Source organism: Scyliorhinus torazame, chromosome 12 (assembly GCF_047496885.1).
Source record: "Scyliorhinus torazame isolate Kashiwa2021f chromosome 12, sScyTor2.1, whole genome shotgun sequence".
Taxonomy (NCBI): domain Eukaryota; kingdom Metazoa; phylum Chordata; class Chondrichthyes; order Carcharhiniformes; family Scyliorhinidae; genus Scyliorhinus; species Scyliorhinus torazame.
In genome coordinates this window covers 107003966-107018236 of record NC_092718.1, presented here as the reverse complement: position 1 = coordinate 107018236, position 14271 = coordinate 107003966, and the positions used below count along the sequence as shown (strand labels likewise).

General features: G+C 42.5%; 1 non-coding gene across 1 annotated transcript; it reads right to left on the bottom strand.

Annotated features, from left to right (window-relative positions):
- Positions 1 to 3052: 3052 nt before the first annotated feature.
- Positions 3053 to 3250, bottom strand: LOC140387556 (U2 spliceosomal RNA). Its single transcript, XR_011933900.1, has one exon. It is a non-coding gene; the product is annotated as a U2 spliceosomal RNA (small nuclear RNA).
- Positions 3251 to 14271: the final 11021 nt, after the last annotated feature.

Below are 14271 nucleotides of genomic sequence, written 5' to 3'. Positions count from 1 at the left end.
TCAGCCATGATCATATGAAATGGCGGAGGTGGCCCGAAGGGCCAAAAAACTGAAGGGCCGATTAGCCTCCTGCAGATTTTATTTTCTATATATGCTTCTCCGCGTGTTTCTTGATCTGCGCTATCAGGTTTAGTTAACATTTCGGAAAGTATGATCAAATCAACGCTTCAGATGTCATAGAATCATAAAATTTACAGTGCAGAAGGAGGCCATTCGGCCCATCGGGTCTGCACCGGCCCTTGGAAACAGCACCCCACTGAAGCCCACACCTTCATCTTATCCCCATAACCCCACCTAAACCTTTTGGGCACTGAGGGCAATTTATCACGGCTAACCCACCTAACCTGCACATCTTTGGACTGTGGGAGGAAAACGGAGCATCCGGAGAAAACCCACGCAAACACAGGGAGAACATGCAGACTGCGCACATACAGTGACCCAGCGGAGTACATGGAATGTTGCCATTCGCGTCTCATCACTTGATCCTGAAACTTATTCATATATCAATTACTTTTATTCGTAAAGGCATTTTCTTTCTTTCAAACTGATTTTAATGTCCAATATTTCAGTGCTTTAGAGTAATCTCAGCACAAATCACTTAAGTGATAATCTTGGAATCAGAAGAGAAATAATACAACCTACTTAGCACCTCATGATTTGACTTAAATTAATTGGTTGAAACAAAACACACAGATTCGCACAGCTCACAAATGTCACAGTTAACCTTACATCCTTACCTCACAGCTACAGACAAATCGGAATTCCCTTCATCTACAAGAATCCATCTGTTACGCTTTTACCTTCACTTCTATTTACTTTTACTGTTATATTTTCTGATAGGGGAGTCAACTTCATTAGATTCCTATGGGGGGCATATAGGTTTTCCTACCTAATTCCGTTGCTTTACGATTGTTTCTTTTCATTTTCTTACAAATTTTCACTTCGTTATCTGTCTTCATTCAGGAGTTCACCTTCTTATTCGCTCCGGATGTCTTTACCGAGGCTTCGGGGCGACCTGTGAAGGGGCGTCGAGTTTATTGCTCATCGTGCCTTCTGAATGATACTTCAGAACAGATATATAGCAATAACAACGACCGCGGTAAGCATTTCCAAATATTATACCGGTGTTTATCCTTTCACGAATCTCGAAGTCATTTTTAAAAAAATTAGTCTCTAAGGCACCTTTTTTCTTTCCATGCAGCTATCGTTAATTTATTAATTGTAATAACTCAGCCCAGCATGAGTCACTGGCCAGTAATTAAGGCTGCCGAACGCCGCCACCCGCACCCCCCCCTTTCACCTGGGTCGCGCTATGGCTCTCTCCCTTTCATCAGAGAGAATCCTATTTATAGAGTCCTTTCGGCGTTCACGCCCCGTTAAATTATGTAAACTACAACGACGACGCCAATTTGTCGTGGAGATTATAATAAAGACAAATTCCTTGAGGTTCGATTTAAGGAAATTTATTTACACAAATATATTTGCGGAGAGAAAGTGTTCTGGCTGCAAAGCCAGGGCACCGAACTCTGAGATTCAATTGAATAAAGCATATTTTTTTAATCTGAAAGAACAGCTTGAAGTAAACAGTCATGTTTCTATTAAATAGACCTTGTAAAGTAAGTGAGATGAAAGACGTAGTATGTATGTTCTTGCCCTTGGCTAAAAACAACTCGAGCACACATTTTGTTAATTTTCGGAGGACAATGTGTTTTCATAATAAGGCCAAGACTAAAATATGAAGCAGTATTTTATTGAAGTTACCTGACCTACTGTTTTTCCTTCAAATGCCGTGTTGAACTATAGTCAAGCATTTCCCAGCATGCTTCTAAGTTGGCAACTCATTAATTTCCCTTCCACAGACCCAAGCTGGGAATCGAACCTGGACTCTGGAGCTGTGAAGCAACTCTGCTAACCATTGTGCTACCGAGTTGCCCGTTTGTAGGGGTTACAATTGCAATGTTAACTTGTAGGGGTTATAAAGGTAGGTTATGCAATCAGTCTTGTTACTTTGCAGTCCTGATATAACGATAGTAGACCTTCCTTGATCATATTTCATCTTCAAATTATTCGCCTGAAAGAGTGGGAGTTAGACCAGAATGCAGCAATTAGGTTTCTCTGTCATAAAAACAGAATTCCCTCCAACGTGATTTTCAGCTCTAGTTTCTCTTGGCATTTAAATATTAATCCCATTGTTTCATTTGCCTCTTCGATAATTTTCTGAAAATTCTGACGGCATTTTAATCTGTGTTTAAGTACCCCTGCGCCTGTTGCGATTTCAGCTCATTGTTGTGACCCCTGTAGAACATATTCAATTCGAAGCAACCTTCCTTGAAAGCAGGCGACCTAATCAATTTGAAAATGTTTTTCTATTTCCTGATCAATGTGTTTGCAAAAAATAACTTTCAGATTTTCCAGTTACTTCCACAGTCCGTGCTGTGCCATTATTCTATGTGCCGCCGAATGCATTTACAGCGATAAGCTCATTGCGATAAGTTTAAGTATCTAGTATTTGAATGTTAGTGAATTGGTGAGTGGATAAATGGGTATTTTGTTCTGGCATTATTATACGTACTCACAAATCTTAAACACACACACAGAACACACATGCAGAGACCCGCACACTTTTGAAATAGTGGGAGAAGATTGTATATATTTGAAGACTTCCACTTTGGGATGCAGTGATGTCACGTTTAAAGAATATGAAAATCATATACATATGTCTTCGAGGACAGTGGTAATAAGCAGCGGGTGAACATTAGTCTCTTGTGGCAACTGATCTGCAGCTTTTGTTACTGAATTCTGCTGAGCTTAACGTGCAAGTCTAGTCTGTAGATTAGTCAGAGCAAGTGCAAATGGTGCAACTCAGCTGAACTATTTGCCTGCTGGTCAATTTCTGCAGTCTATCATGTTCCCTCGTAAAGTTATATAGAATACTTGTAAGTGCCTTAATGCTATTATTCCAACATCAATTTTTCAGGAACAAATGCATTTGTGGCAAATTCATATACTCAGGATTGTTTCTAAATACGTACACGTGTCTATTATGAGATTGTGATCGTCCATATATTTGTTGATGTTTATTTTTTGCAATACCAAATTGATGCGTGGTGTGTACGGAGCAAGCTCCTATTACAGCTCCCTGCTCCAAAAATCAATTTAATACATCGTCTCCCGATAAGCGACATATCAGATATTAAACTGATAAGCACAGATGCTTCACTTGATCATGGCCAAATGGCAGTGAAGCAATATATTGGCAGATGGTTAACTGATCCTCCAAGATCTCATGATGTTGCACATTCCCTTCGTTTAACAGTTATCATTTCATTTTTGTTCTCACTGTGCATGAACATCATGTGCATTATCGGAGATACAAAAGTTTTCTTGGGTGTCTTCCACATTTGCAATTTCCACATCAGTGAGTGTGTTCTGGACAAAACTAATGTATTGTCGAGTGTATAACTTGTAAATTCCGTGATCTGGCTATTGTTTCTCCTTTACATAGCACAATTCCGTTTTGTGTCCTCATAAAATCTGAATTTAAGCAACCGTTTCTTATCCCCAGGCGCAATCTGGCTCCACGCCTTCCAAACAAGATTTCCATTAATGAAGCCCATAACAAAAATTGCATTGTTGTGGTTTCCCTCTCGATAACGTTAACTGACCTTGATTCCCTCTCGATCTCTACAAAGTTAAGCTGCCAATCCTGCCCTACCTTTTTCCAGGTTTCTGGAATAGCTAGAACGTCATAATTCCAAGTACTAATAAGTGGTCTAAGTTCATCTGCCTCACCTGCTATACTTCTGGCGTTTAAACAATAACACTTCAAACCACTGAGTTTGAGCACTCAAGGTGGTGCTGTGCTCCTATCTTTGTTCTATACGTGCCCTTCAGTTATTGCACCTACGAAGCTAACACTCTGTTTCCCACCCCCTTGTCATCGTAGTTTAAATCTTCTCGAGTGACACAAGCAAATCTCCCATCCAGGATATTGGTGCCCCTCCAATATAGATTCTTCTTGAACAGGTACCACTAGTCCAGAAGGAGATCCCAGTGGTTCTGAAAACCTCCCTCCTCCACCACCAGCTAAGCCAAGTATTTAGCTGAACGGTCTTCCTATATCTAGCCACACTGGTACATGGCACAGGGAGTAATGCTGAGATTACAACTCTAGAGGTTTACTGCCTAACACCCCGAACGACTTCTTCAGGACCTCGTCATTCTTCTTGCCTGTGCCGTTCATACCTATGTGTACTACGACATTGGCTGATCAACCTCCCTCTTCAGGATGTTCCGTATTCGTTCAGAGACATCATTGACTCTGGCGGCAGGGGGGCAATATGCCAGTCTGTGTCTCTTTCACGTCTCCAGAAGGGCCTATCTGTGACGCTTACTTTCGAGTCCCCTCTAGCTGTCGCATTCCTGAATTACCCTGCTGAGCAACAGAGCCAGTAGTGGTGCCACTGTTCTGGATGCTGTCGTTTTCTCCTGATAGGCAATCCCCCCAACTGAATCCAAAGGTATACTTGGAAGGTAGCGGGACAGCCGCAAGAGATTCTTGCAATGACTGACTGCCCCATGGAGTGACCACAACGTTGGGTCGCTTTATGAGACAAAGCGATGGTTTTAAGTTGTCTGCTGCCTTTGAGAGGTCCATCCATACGTGTACACTTATTTCCTTGCTGACAAAGTCCATTGGCATCGAAGCTGTAACGAGTTCCAATGTTCATTTATAAGGCTCAGTTTCTGAAATGTCTCAATTCTTCCCCTTATCACGTTTTCTGCTACCTAACGGATGAAATGATATTTTCCACTGTTGTGTGTCGAATATTTATTCCAATTCTCAAGTTAAAATGTGCATAAAACGGTTCATAGAGCATACTATCTTCTAGAATAATACACCCCGATCCTCCAAGTCATTCCTCTTGACTTTATGCAGTCCCTCATGTCAAATTGAATCGTAATTTTCACTATTTTAGTACACTCAACGAACACGTTCATAGGGTAAACGTCAGATTCTCCCTTGTTTATGAAGCCAAATGGGATTGGAGAATTTTCACCGCCTAGTTAGTGAAGGTAAATTAGTCACCGCGTCCCAGATGTTCCAGATATGTTACAGGTGCTGTCGAACTATAAGAGACTTTTGAAATCATTATTTTGTGGATGATTCTCTGCTGCAGCTCCTATTTTTAATTATTTATGTACCAATCTTCCTTCTTTTTCCAGTTCGTGGCACGCAATTAAATGGCACTTTTGTCTAGTTTCTCTCGTTTTTCTTGAATTTTTTATGAACATGGCAGCGGAAGTATCTCACAAAATAGACACGACAGAAAAAATACAATGCAGAAAGGACTCTTCAGCCCATCGAGCCTACACTTCCCGCATGACTGCTGCATGAAAGGCACCTGGTACCCCAGTCTCCATGACGCTTATGATTCCTTCCCGATGTAAATATGATTACCCAGCTCAGTTCTGAATTGACGTGTTGCTTATTGGAAATAAAGATGGCAGCGTTAAATGTTCAAGTCTCAGAGCCCTGAGTACTCATCATGATTTGCAATTCATCGTTTCTGCATTTGTCCTAAAGAATGAATTGACTTGTGCCCAACAACGTGTGGATTTAGTGAATTGAATTGTGTATTTTCCTCGTCAAAACAGAGGCTTGGACCGAACTTCAAATGTTTATAAGCACCTGCACGAATAATCACAATAAGGAAAATGGAAAGTTTACCTTTCTGCATTTCGTAATTGTTTCTATATTTTTGTTTTCCGTTTATTTTAATGCTGGGGAGACCCTCTTTCATTCCATTTCAGTTAGCGTTATACAAATTAGGAAGTTATTTGGCTGCACAGAATATGAGTACCTAAAAAAAAAAAAATCAACATTTTGTCTTGCACACGCCAGTTCGAGAAGAGAATAATTATTGCGTGGAAAAAAAAGTGATATCGATGGAGCCGTTGCATGAAGATTGCAACGCGGGATCTTGACTGACCATTAACGGACTAGCGTTAATTTAAATATGAGTGCAACTGCCTGGATTACATTTCAAGTGCATATTTGGCAGTGAACTGTAATGACCATCACTTCAACCATTCTGTGTGGTCACGTCTCCACCAACCAGAGGCCACATTTGAGGCAGTCAGGAATCACTTCCAATTCCATATAATTTCCTGCGTTCGCCTCCAATCGCATTCCTGACAAATATGTGACCGAAAATAGTTATCAACAATGTAATCGTTCCGCATTTCTGCTTAAACAAGTAGTTGCCATAATATAAGTAAGTCAAACCGAAATGGTGGAATAAACTGACACAACGGAACTCTTCAATTAGTAATGAGGTCAATAATTGAAAATTATTGAACTTCTGGAAATTAGAAAAAGCTCAGAGGAATTCAGGAAAGAAAAATCACAGTTGAAATAATTGGAAATATTGCTTCAATGAAATTCGATTAGTTTATTTGCTTGTTACATTCACCCGTCCTCTTTTACTTATTTTTTCAGGAGAAAAACTGCGACACGGTCAGAAAGGTAGGATATCACATTGTTATGCTTTAAGGTCTGTTCGTTTAAAACAATCCCATGAAGAGAATCCACTATTATAGACAATAGAATAGACAACAGAAAATTACAGCCCAGTACAGGCCCTTCGGCCCTCGATGTTGCGCCGACCTGTGAAACCAATCGAAAGCCCACCTACACTATTCTATTATCATCCATATGTTTATCCAATGTCCATTTAAATGCCCTTAATGTTGTCGAGTCCACTACTGTTTCAGGCAGGGCATTCCACACCCTTACTACTCTCTGAGTAAAGAACTTACCTCTGACATCTGCCCTACATCTATCTCACTCACTTTAAAGCTATGTCCCCTCGTGCTAGCTATCACCATCCGAGGACAAAGGCTCTCACTGTCCACCCTATCTAATCCTCTAATCATCTTGTATGCCTCTATTAAGTCACCTTTTAACCTCCTTCTCTCTCATGAAAACAGCCTCAAGTCCCTCAGCCTTTCTTCATAAGATCTTCCCACCATCCCAGGCAACATCTTGGTAAATCTCCTCTGCACCCTTTCAATTGCTTGCACATCCGTACTATAATGCGGCGGCCAGAACTGCACACAATACTCCAAATGCGGCTGCACCAGAGTTTTGTACAGCTGCAACATGACCTCATGGCTCCGAAACTCAATCCCTCTATCAATAAAAGCTGACACACCGTACGCCTTCTTAACAACCCTATCACCCTGGGTGGCAACTTTCAGGGATTTATGTACATGGACACCGAGATCTCTCTGCTCATCCACACTCACAAGAATCTTACCATTAATCCAGTACTCTGTATTCCTGTTACTCCTTTCAAAATGAATCACCTCACACTTTTCTGCACTAAGCTCCATTTTCCAATTCTCAGCCCAGCTCTGCAGCTTATCTATGCCCCTCTGTAACCTGCAACATCCTTCCGCACTGTCCACAACTGCACCGACTTTACTGTCAAACGCAAATTTACTCATCCATCCTTTTACGCCCTCCTCCGGTTATTTATAAAAATAACAAACAGCAGTGGCTCCAAAACAGATCCTGGTGGTACACCACTAGTAACTGAACTTCAGGGTGAACATTTCCCATCAACCACCACCCTCTGTCTTCTTACAGCTAGCCAATTTCTGATCCAAAGCGCTAAATCACCCTCAATTCCATGCCTCCGTATTTTCTGCAATAGCCTACCGTGGGGAACGATATCAATCGCATTTCTGAAATCCATTTACACCACATCAGCTGCTTTACCCTCGTTCACCTGTTTGGTCACCTTCTCAAAGAACTCAATAAGGTTTGTCAGGCACGACCTACCCTTCACTAAACCGTGTTGACTATCCCTAATCAAATTATTCCTTTCTCGATGTACTGCACACATGAAACTTGGTTTACATTATCATGAGTCTATTCGAAAATGTTTGCTGTCAAATGCTAAAAGATTGATAGGCACATGAGTGCTTAATCTTATCCACTCCATGAATATGTTTACATTGACGACAATTCGATTGTATAAGTTTATCCTGGCAGACTTAATTCGACTGCAAGAGGAGCAGGTCTCAGAAAGATAGGAAAACACACAGAAAGTATTATGTAAATGGAAGACCATTTACAATTTTTGACAGGCAAAAGGATCTGGTTGTACACGTTCACGGGTAACCGAAAATGGCAACACAGTTGGAGAAGGCAGTTAGGAATGCAGACGGCATGCTTGCCTTCATCGGCCGGAGCATTCAGTATAAATATTTCCAAGTCATGCTGCGGTTGTATCGTACCTCAGGTAGTCCACACTTGGGATGTAGTATTCAATTCCGGTCACCACACTACCAGAAATATGAGATGGCTTCGGAGAGGGTGCAGAGGAGGTTTAACTTGATGTTGCCTGGTGCAGACTGCACTATATCTGAGTTTTGATATGCTCAGTTTCTTTTCAATGGAACGACGGAGGTTCAGGGGCCACCCGATAGAAGTCTACAAAACTATGAGGGGCATGGACAGAGTGGATAGTCAGAAGCGTTTTTTTCCAGAGTGGAAGTGTACATTACTAGGGTGCAAACGTTTAAGGTGCAAGGGAAAAGATTTAGAGCAGATGTTTTTACATAAAGGTGAGTGGGTGCCTGGAAAAAGCTGCTGAAGGAAGTGTTGCAAGCAGATGCGATAATGATGTGTAAGGGGTGCCTTGACAAATATATGTATAGGATGGGAATAGAGGGATACGGACCCCGGAAGTGATCAAGCTTTTGGTTGGACGGGTAGCAGGTCGCCGCAGGCTTGTAGGATTGAAGTGCCTGTTCCTTTGCTGTACTGTCCTTTGCTCCCTGTGCTTTGTAGAAGGTGGGCTGAGCTACCCGCCTCTGCGCTAAGAAAATGTGTAGGTCTGTGATTATAACATATCATTCGTTGGAAATACGGACTCATTTAAGTTTAAATTATTTTTGCATATATGTCTTAAAAAAGGTGTGGTGTGGAGATGCCGGCGTTGGACTGGTGGGGGGGGGGCACAGTAATAATTCTTACAACACTACTTTAAGGTCGAACAGGTTTGTTTCGAATCACTAGATTTCGGAGTGCAGCTTCTTCCTCAGGTAAATGAAGAAGTGGGTTCCAGAAACAAAAATGGAGACAAAGTGAATGATGCACAGCGATACGTTAACTGCGAGTCTTTGCTGTTAATTAAAAATTTACAGGCCCAGACGGAGCGACTGGAGAGAGGGATAATAGGTGTGAATTGTCTCAAACCAGGACAGTTGGTAGCAAGCCCCGGTCAGATGGTCGGAAGGGGTGAATTTAATCGGAAATGAATCTAAGGTTTCTGCGTTGCGCGCGTCCGAAAGGCCGCATAGGAGAACGCTTATCTGAAGATCAGAGCCTGAATGCCCTTGACTGCTGAAGTGTTCCCCGACTGGAAGGGGTCATTCATGACGGGCGATTGTCGCCCGATGTCCGTTCATCCGTTGTCACAGCGTCTGCATTGTTTCGCCAATGCAACACGCCTCGGTACATCCTTTTCTTAATTGTATTAGGTAGACAGCGTTGGCTGAGTCGCACCGGATGTACCGCACAGCTGCTGGGTGGCGTTCTCAAATTTAATGGTGTAACCATGTCGATTATCCGCCGCGTCTTGCAGAGGTTCCAATGGCAGGGTTGTGTGATGTCGAGGTCGATTTACCCTGAAGGCTGGGTAGTTTCCTGCAAACAATAGTCTGTTTGAGGTTGTGTGATTGTTTGAAGGCAATTTGTGAAGGTGTGGGGAGAAGTACTGGACAACGATGGGTACACTGTTGGTTGTACCCCGTGCTTGTCTTCTGAGGAGGTCTATCTGGTTTTGTGCTGTGGTAGGTTGGAGCTGTCGATCGATGAGTCGAGTGCCATATCCCGTTTGTAGGAGGGCATCTTTCAGCCTCTGAAGATGGCTGTTGCGTTCCACGTCGTTTGAGAAGATCCTGTGTACATGGAGGGCTTGTCTGTAGAGGTTGTCTTCGTCGTGAGGGATGCTGGTGTAGAGTGACGAGACGTCCAATGTGACGATGAATATTCGTGTTTCAACTGGTTCATGAGTGCTGGGTTTCTGTAAGAAGTCCATTGTATCGCAGAAGCTGGGTGTAGTGATATGACGGACGTCTCACAGAAACCTAGCACCCATGGATCAGTTGAATCAGAAACATTCCTCGTCACAGTGGACGTCCCAGCACTCTACACCAGCATCCCTCGTGATGGCGGCATTGCTCCAACACACGCAGAACTCAACACCGACACTGCCAATCTACAGACGCAATTCGACAATTCATCCGCTTCATCCTGGATCGCAAAGACTTCACATTCGACAACAAGATTTTCATCCAGACACAACGAGCAGCCATGGGGACCAAATTCACACCTCTGTATGCTGACATCCTCATGTACAAGTTTGAACAAGACCTCCTCACAGCACAGGACTTTCAACCAACGTTATACACAAGATACATCAATGACATATTTGTGATTAGGACCCACGGCGAAGAATCACTTAAACGACTACACAATGACATCAATAATTTCCATCCCTCCATCACAACACGATGGACTACTCTCCAGAATCGGTTGCAATCTTGGACACACTCAACTTCATCAAGGAGGGTCACCTCAGCACTTTGCTTCACCGCAAGCTCACGGATAACCTCACGGTGCTCCAATTCTCCAGCTTCCACCCTAAACACATTAAGGAAGCCATCTCCAAAGGAAAGCCCTCCGTATACACAAGATCTGCTCAAACGTGGAGGAACGTAACAGGCATGAACACCTTGCCAAATCCGCCCCGCATTACCAGGACTTGCCTTCAAACAACCGCGCAACCTAAAATAGACCATTGTTTGCAGCAAACTACCCACCCTTCAGGAGAACAGCGACCACGGCACCACACAACCCTCACATCGGAACCTCTGCAAGACGTGCTAGATCTTCTACATGGATACCGCCATTGCACGTGAGAACACCACCGACGAAGTACTTGCTTCAACCTCTTGTGACTCGGCCAAAAGCTTCTCCCTCATCCGCTGCAGGAAAGGATATCCCGAGGAATGATACATTTGGCGAGACCATGTTCACGCTGCGACAATGGATGAACTGACATCACGCGTTAAATAGCAGGGGAGAAACGTTCCCTTCCAGTCGGGGAACACTTCAGTTGTCAAGGGCATTCGGCCTCTGATCTTCGGATAAGTGTTTTCGAAGGCCGCCTTCAGAAAGTGTGACAACGCAGAATCGCAGAGCAGAAACTAATAGCCCAGTTCTGCACACATCAGTACGGCCTCAACCGGAACCTTGGATTCATGTCGCATTACATTCAACTATCACTAACTGGGCTGGGCTTTCGAAATGCCACCAACTGTCCTGTCTTGAGACAATTCACACCTGTTTAAGCTGCGACTATCGATCTCTCCAATCGCTCCATCTGGACCTGTAAAGACTTCATTATCTACGAAGACTCGCATTCCAAGTATCGTCCTGCATCATTGACATTGTCTATATATGTATTGCTGGAACCCACCTCTTCATTCACCTGAGCAACGTGCAGCGCACCGTAGAAAGGTGGAAAGCCGTTCTATTTTTAGGGTTTTCTTTTAGTTAGGTTCCTGTAACTCTGGAGGCACAAGTTGTAAGTCTTAATTTGACTGAGGTTTTGAAACCATTGAAGTGAGTACATGGGCTACAATGTTGATAAAGTTTAGAAAATTTATAACAATCAGGCAGAGTTAGAAAATGTTGTTGTTACCAAATGACAGGCGTCGAAAATCACATGGACAGCCAGTAATGAAGAGAAGGACTGATCAGTGAGTGTAACGACAATACAGTGCGGATGCAACGCCGCTAAACTCTCCAAGAAGATACCTTGCAATTATTCTGGAAACATGAGTGTACGGAACTAAACGGTTTGTTCTCCATTACATTAACGGAGACATACAATCTCAGTTATATTTTGTTTTGTTTTGGGTTTCTCATGGAAAAAGGCCTACTGGTGGAATCTAGTGACCTCTCATGAGTCAACCTGGAGAAAAAGTTGCAATTGTACCCGGGCAAGCAGGATGGAATCGTATTTTCTTAGTTGAGTTTGCGTTGGTATGAAATAAATAATGTGAGTACGAATCATTTTCGAGGTTTCTTTGTCCTGGAAGACTTTCAAGCATTTTGTGCCGTGTAATATTGTTCATGATACTTAACAATATATGTCTGGTTCGTGTTAAAAGTAATGGGACAGACTCCTACATCTGAGATCCGTGCATGTTTTTTTAGATTTTAGTGATTGTAGTTATTTTGATCTAAAGCCTAGGATGAGCAAATTTCCCTTGCATCGCTACAATCTACGGAGAAAAATATGTTGCAGGATTTTGTGGCCTAATATAAGCAAGATTTGCGATCAAGTTAGAATAGTAACTCCTTGCAACTTCGAAACTTCCGATACTTTTTTGGAATTAAAGTTATGGGCGTTATCAATGAGAAAGTATTGATCATTTTCCGAAAAGAAAGCATTCGTTCAGATGCCGAAGATTAAATCTAAAAACAAAACCCGAGAAATGCAGATATATTGTCGAATTGAAGAATCGCATGGCAAGTTAATTTTTCTGGAACCGATTACTCCATTAGATGAATGATATGATCGCTTAAGAAGAGGTAGTCAGGAGTGTTACGAATGAGCGGACGGGATAATTTTAACACTTCGGGAATGTTGGTTTACTTTCGAAAGGGACCACTAAAGGTCCAGTTTAATCGATGTTTACAATTAATAAGTGACAAAGAAATAGTTGTGATGCTGGATCAAATTTCGACATGAATACGATCTGCTAGGGCAACGACAATTTTTGTTCACATTTTTTCTTCTGGAACTGTTGATATTGTTAGATATGCCGCAATGTTATTTCCACTAGGTGGCTGACTCAGTTTCCTTCTGGATTTGAGAACCGGCAGTTAGTCGTTCGAAAGATTCTTAATTCAATTCAGAACCTATTTCTGTGGGTATGAACGCATCATTCTTATCAACTAACTTGAGGATGCAACGTGTAAGCACAGCTCCTGGGTGAATGGCAGAGTCACAGCTCATTGCACTAGAAGATCCGCATATGACAATGGCAGTGACAAGCTTCTCTCATCAAGCAGGCCGGAATCATCGGCCACACCGTTCAAATAATTACCAGAATAAAAGTGATAAATTTGGACGTATTCCTTTCATCTATATGATGGTTGGAACCGGGACAGAATACTGCTGGGAGGGGCTCGTTCGCTCTCTGTATATGATGTGTACACTTTATGCTATCGTGGAATAAACCATGTATTTTGTATGAGTTATCGAGCATGAATCTTCATCCTATTAATATACGTATTTTCATTTTTTTCCAGAAATTGATCGCTTAAAAACTCTTCTCGCTAACTGTGGTAAGCCGAAAATTCATTCGTTCCTATTCCTTTCTGAGTAACTGAAGATGAATGTGTCTGAAATAATTGACACGAAACGATATGTATTTCCTGTTTCCATCCATGCCAAGTTACAGAACACGGAACTGTAAACATTTCCACAAAATCGAGTCACTCAACGCATTGTAACAAATTTCAGGAAGAAGTGGGTTGACAATGACTGTTCCATTTCCAAGAAGGAATAATCTTAGCAAAATTCCACTTACCTTCTTCCAGAGTAGACGATAAAACGAGTATGTCATACAAAAAGACAGACAGATTTGAGCAAAAGTAAGATAAGATAGTTCGTTGGAGAATCAGAATCGGCACATGGTAGGAGAAAAGAAGACTTTCCTTTACGGATTCGATTTTATATCATCTTGTGTTCCTGGTGCACCATCACATATATGACCCTGCGTTCAACATCAGTTATTGGAGGGCATCATGGTGGCGCAGTGGTCCACGTGGATGCCACACGGCGCCCATGTCCCAGCGTCGATCCCGGCTCTGTGACACTGTCCGTGTGGAGTTTTCACATTCTCCCCGTGTTTGCGTGGTTTTCGCCCCCAAAACCCAAAGATGTGCTGGATAGGTGAATTGGTCACGGTAAATTGCTCCCTCATTGGAAATAGTGAATTGGATACTCTAAGTTTTAAACAAAGTCGAGCTATTCCCTTAATCCAGGATTTCACACCGAAAAGGACTGGCGGACTGCTGTATGGTGATATATTTTTGGAAGCTCCTTGTGCGCAGTTGAGGTCTTGCGATGGAAGGAGTGCAGGGAAGTATGACGAGGTTGATTTCAAAGATGGCGG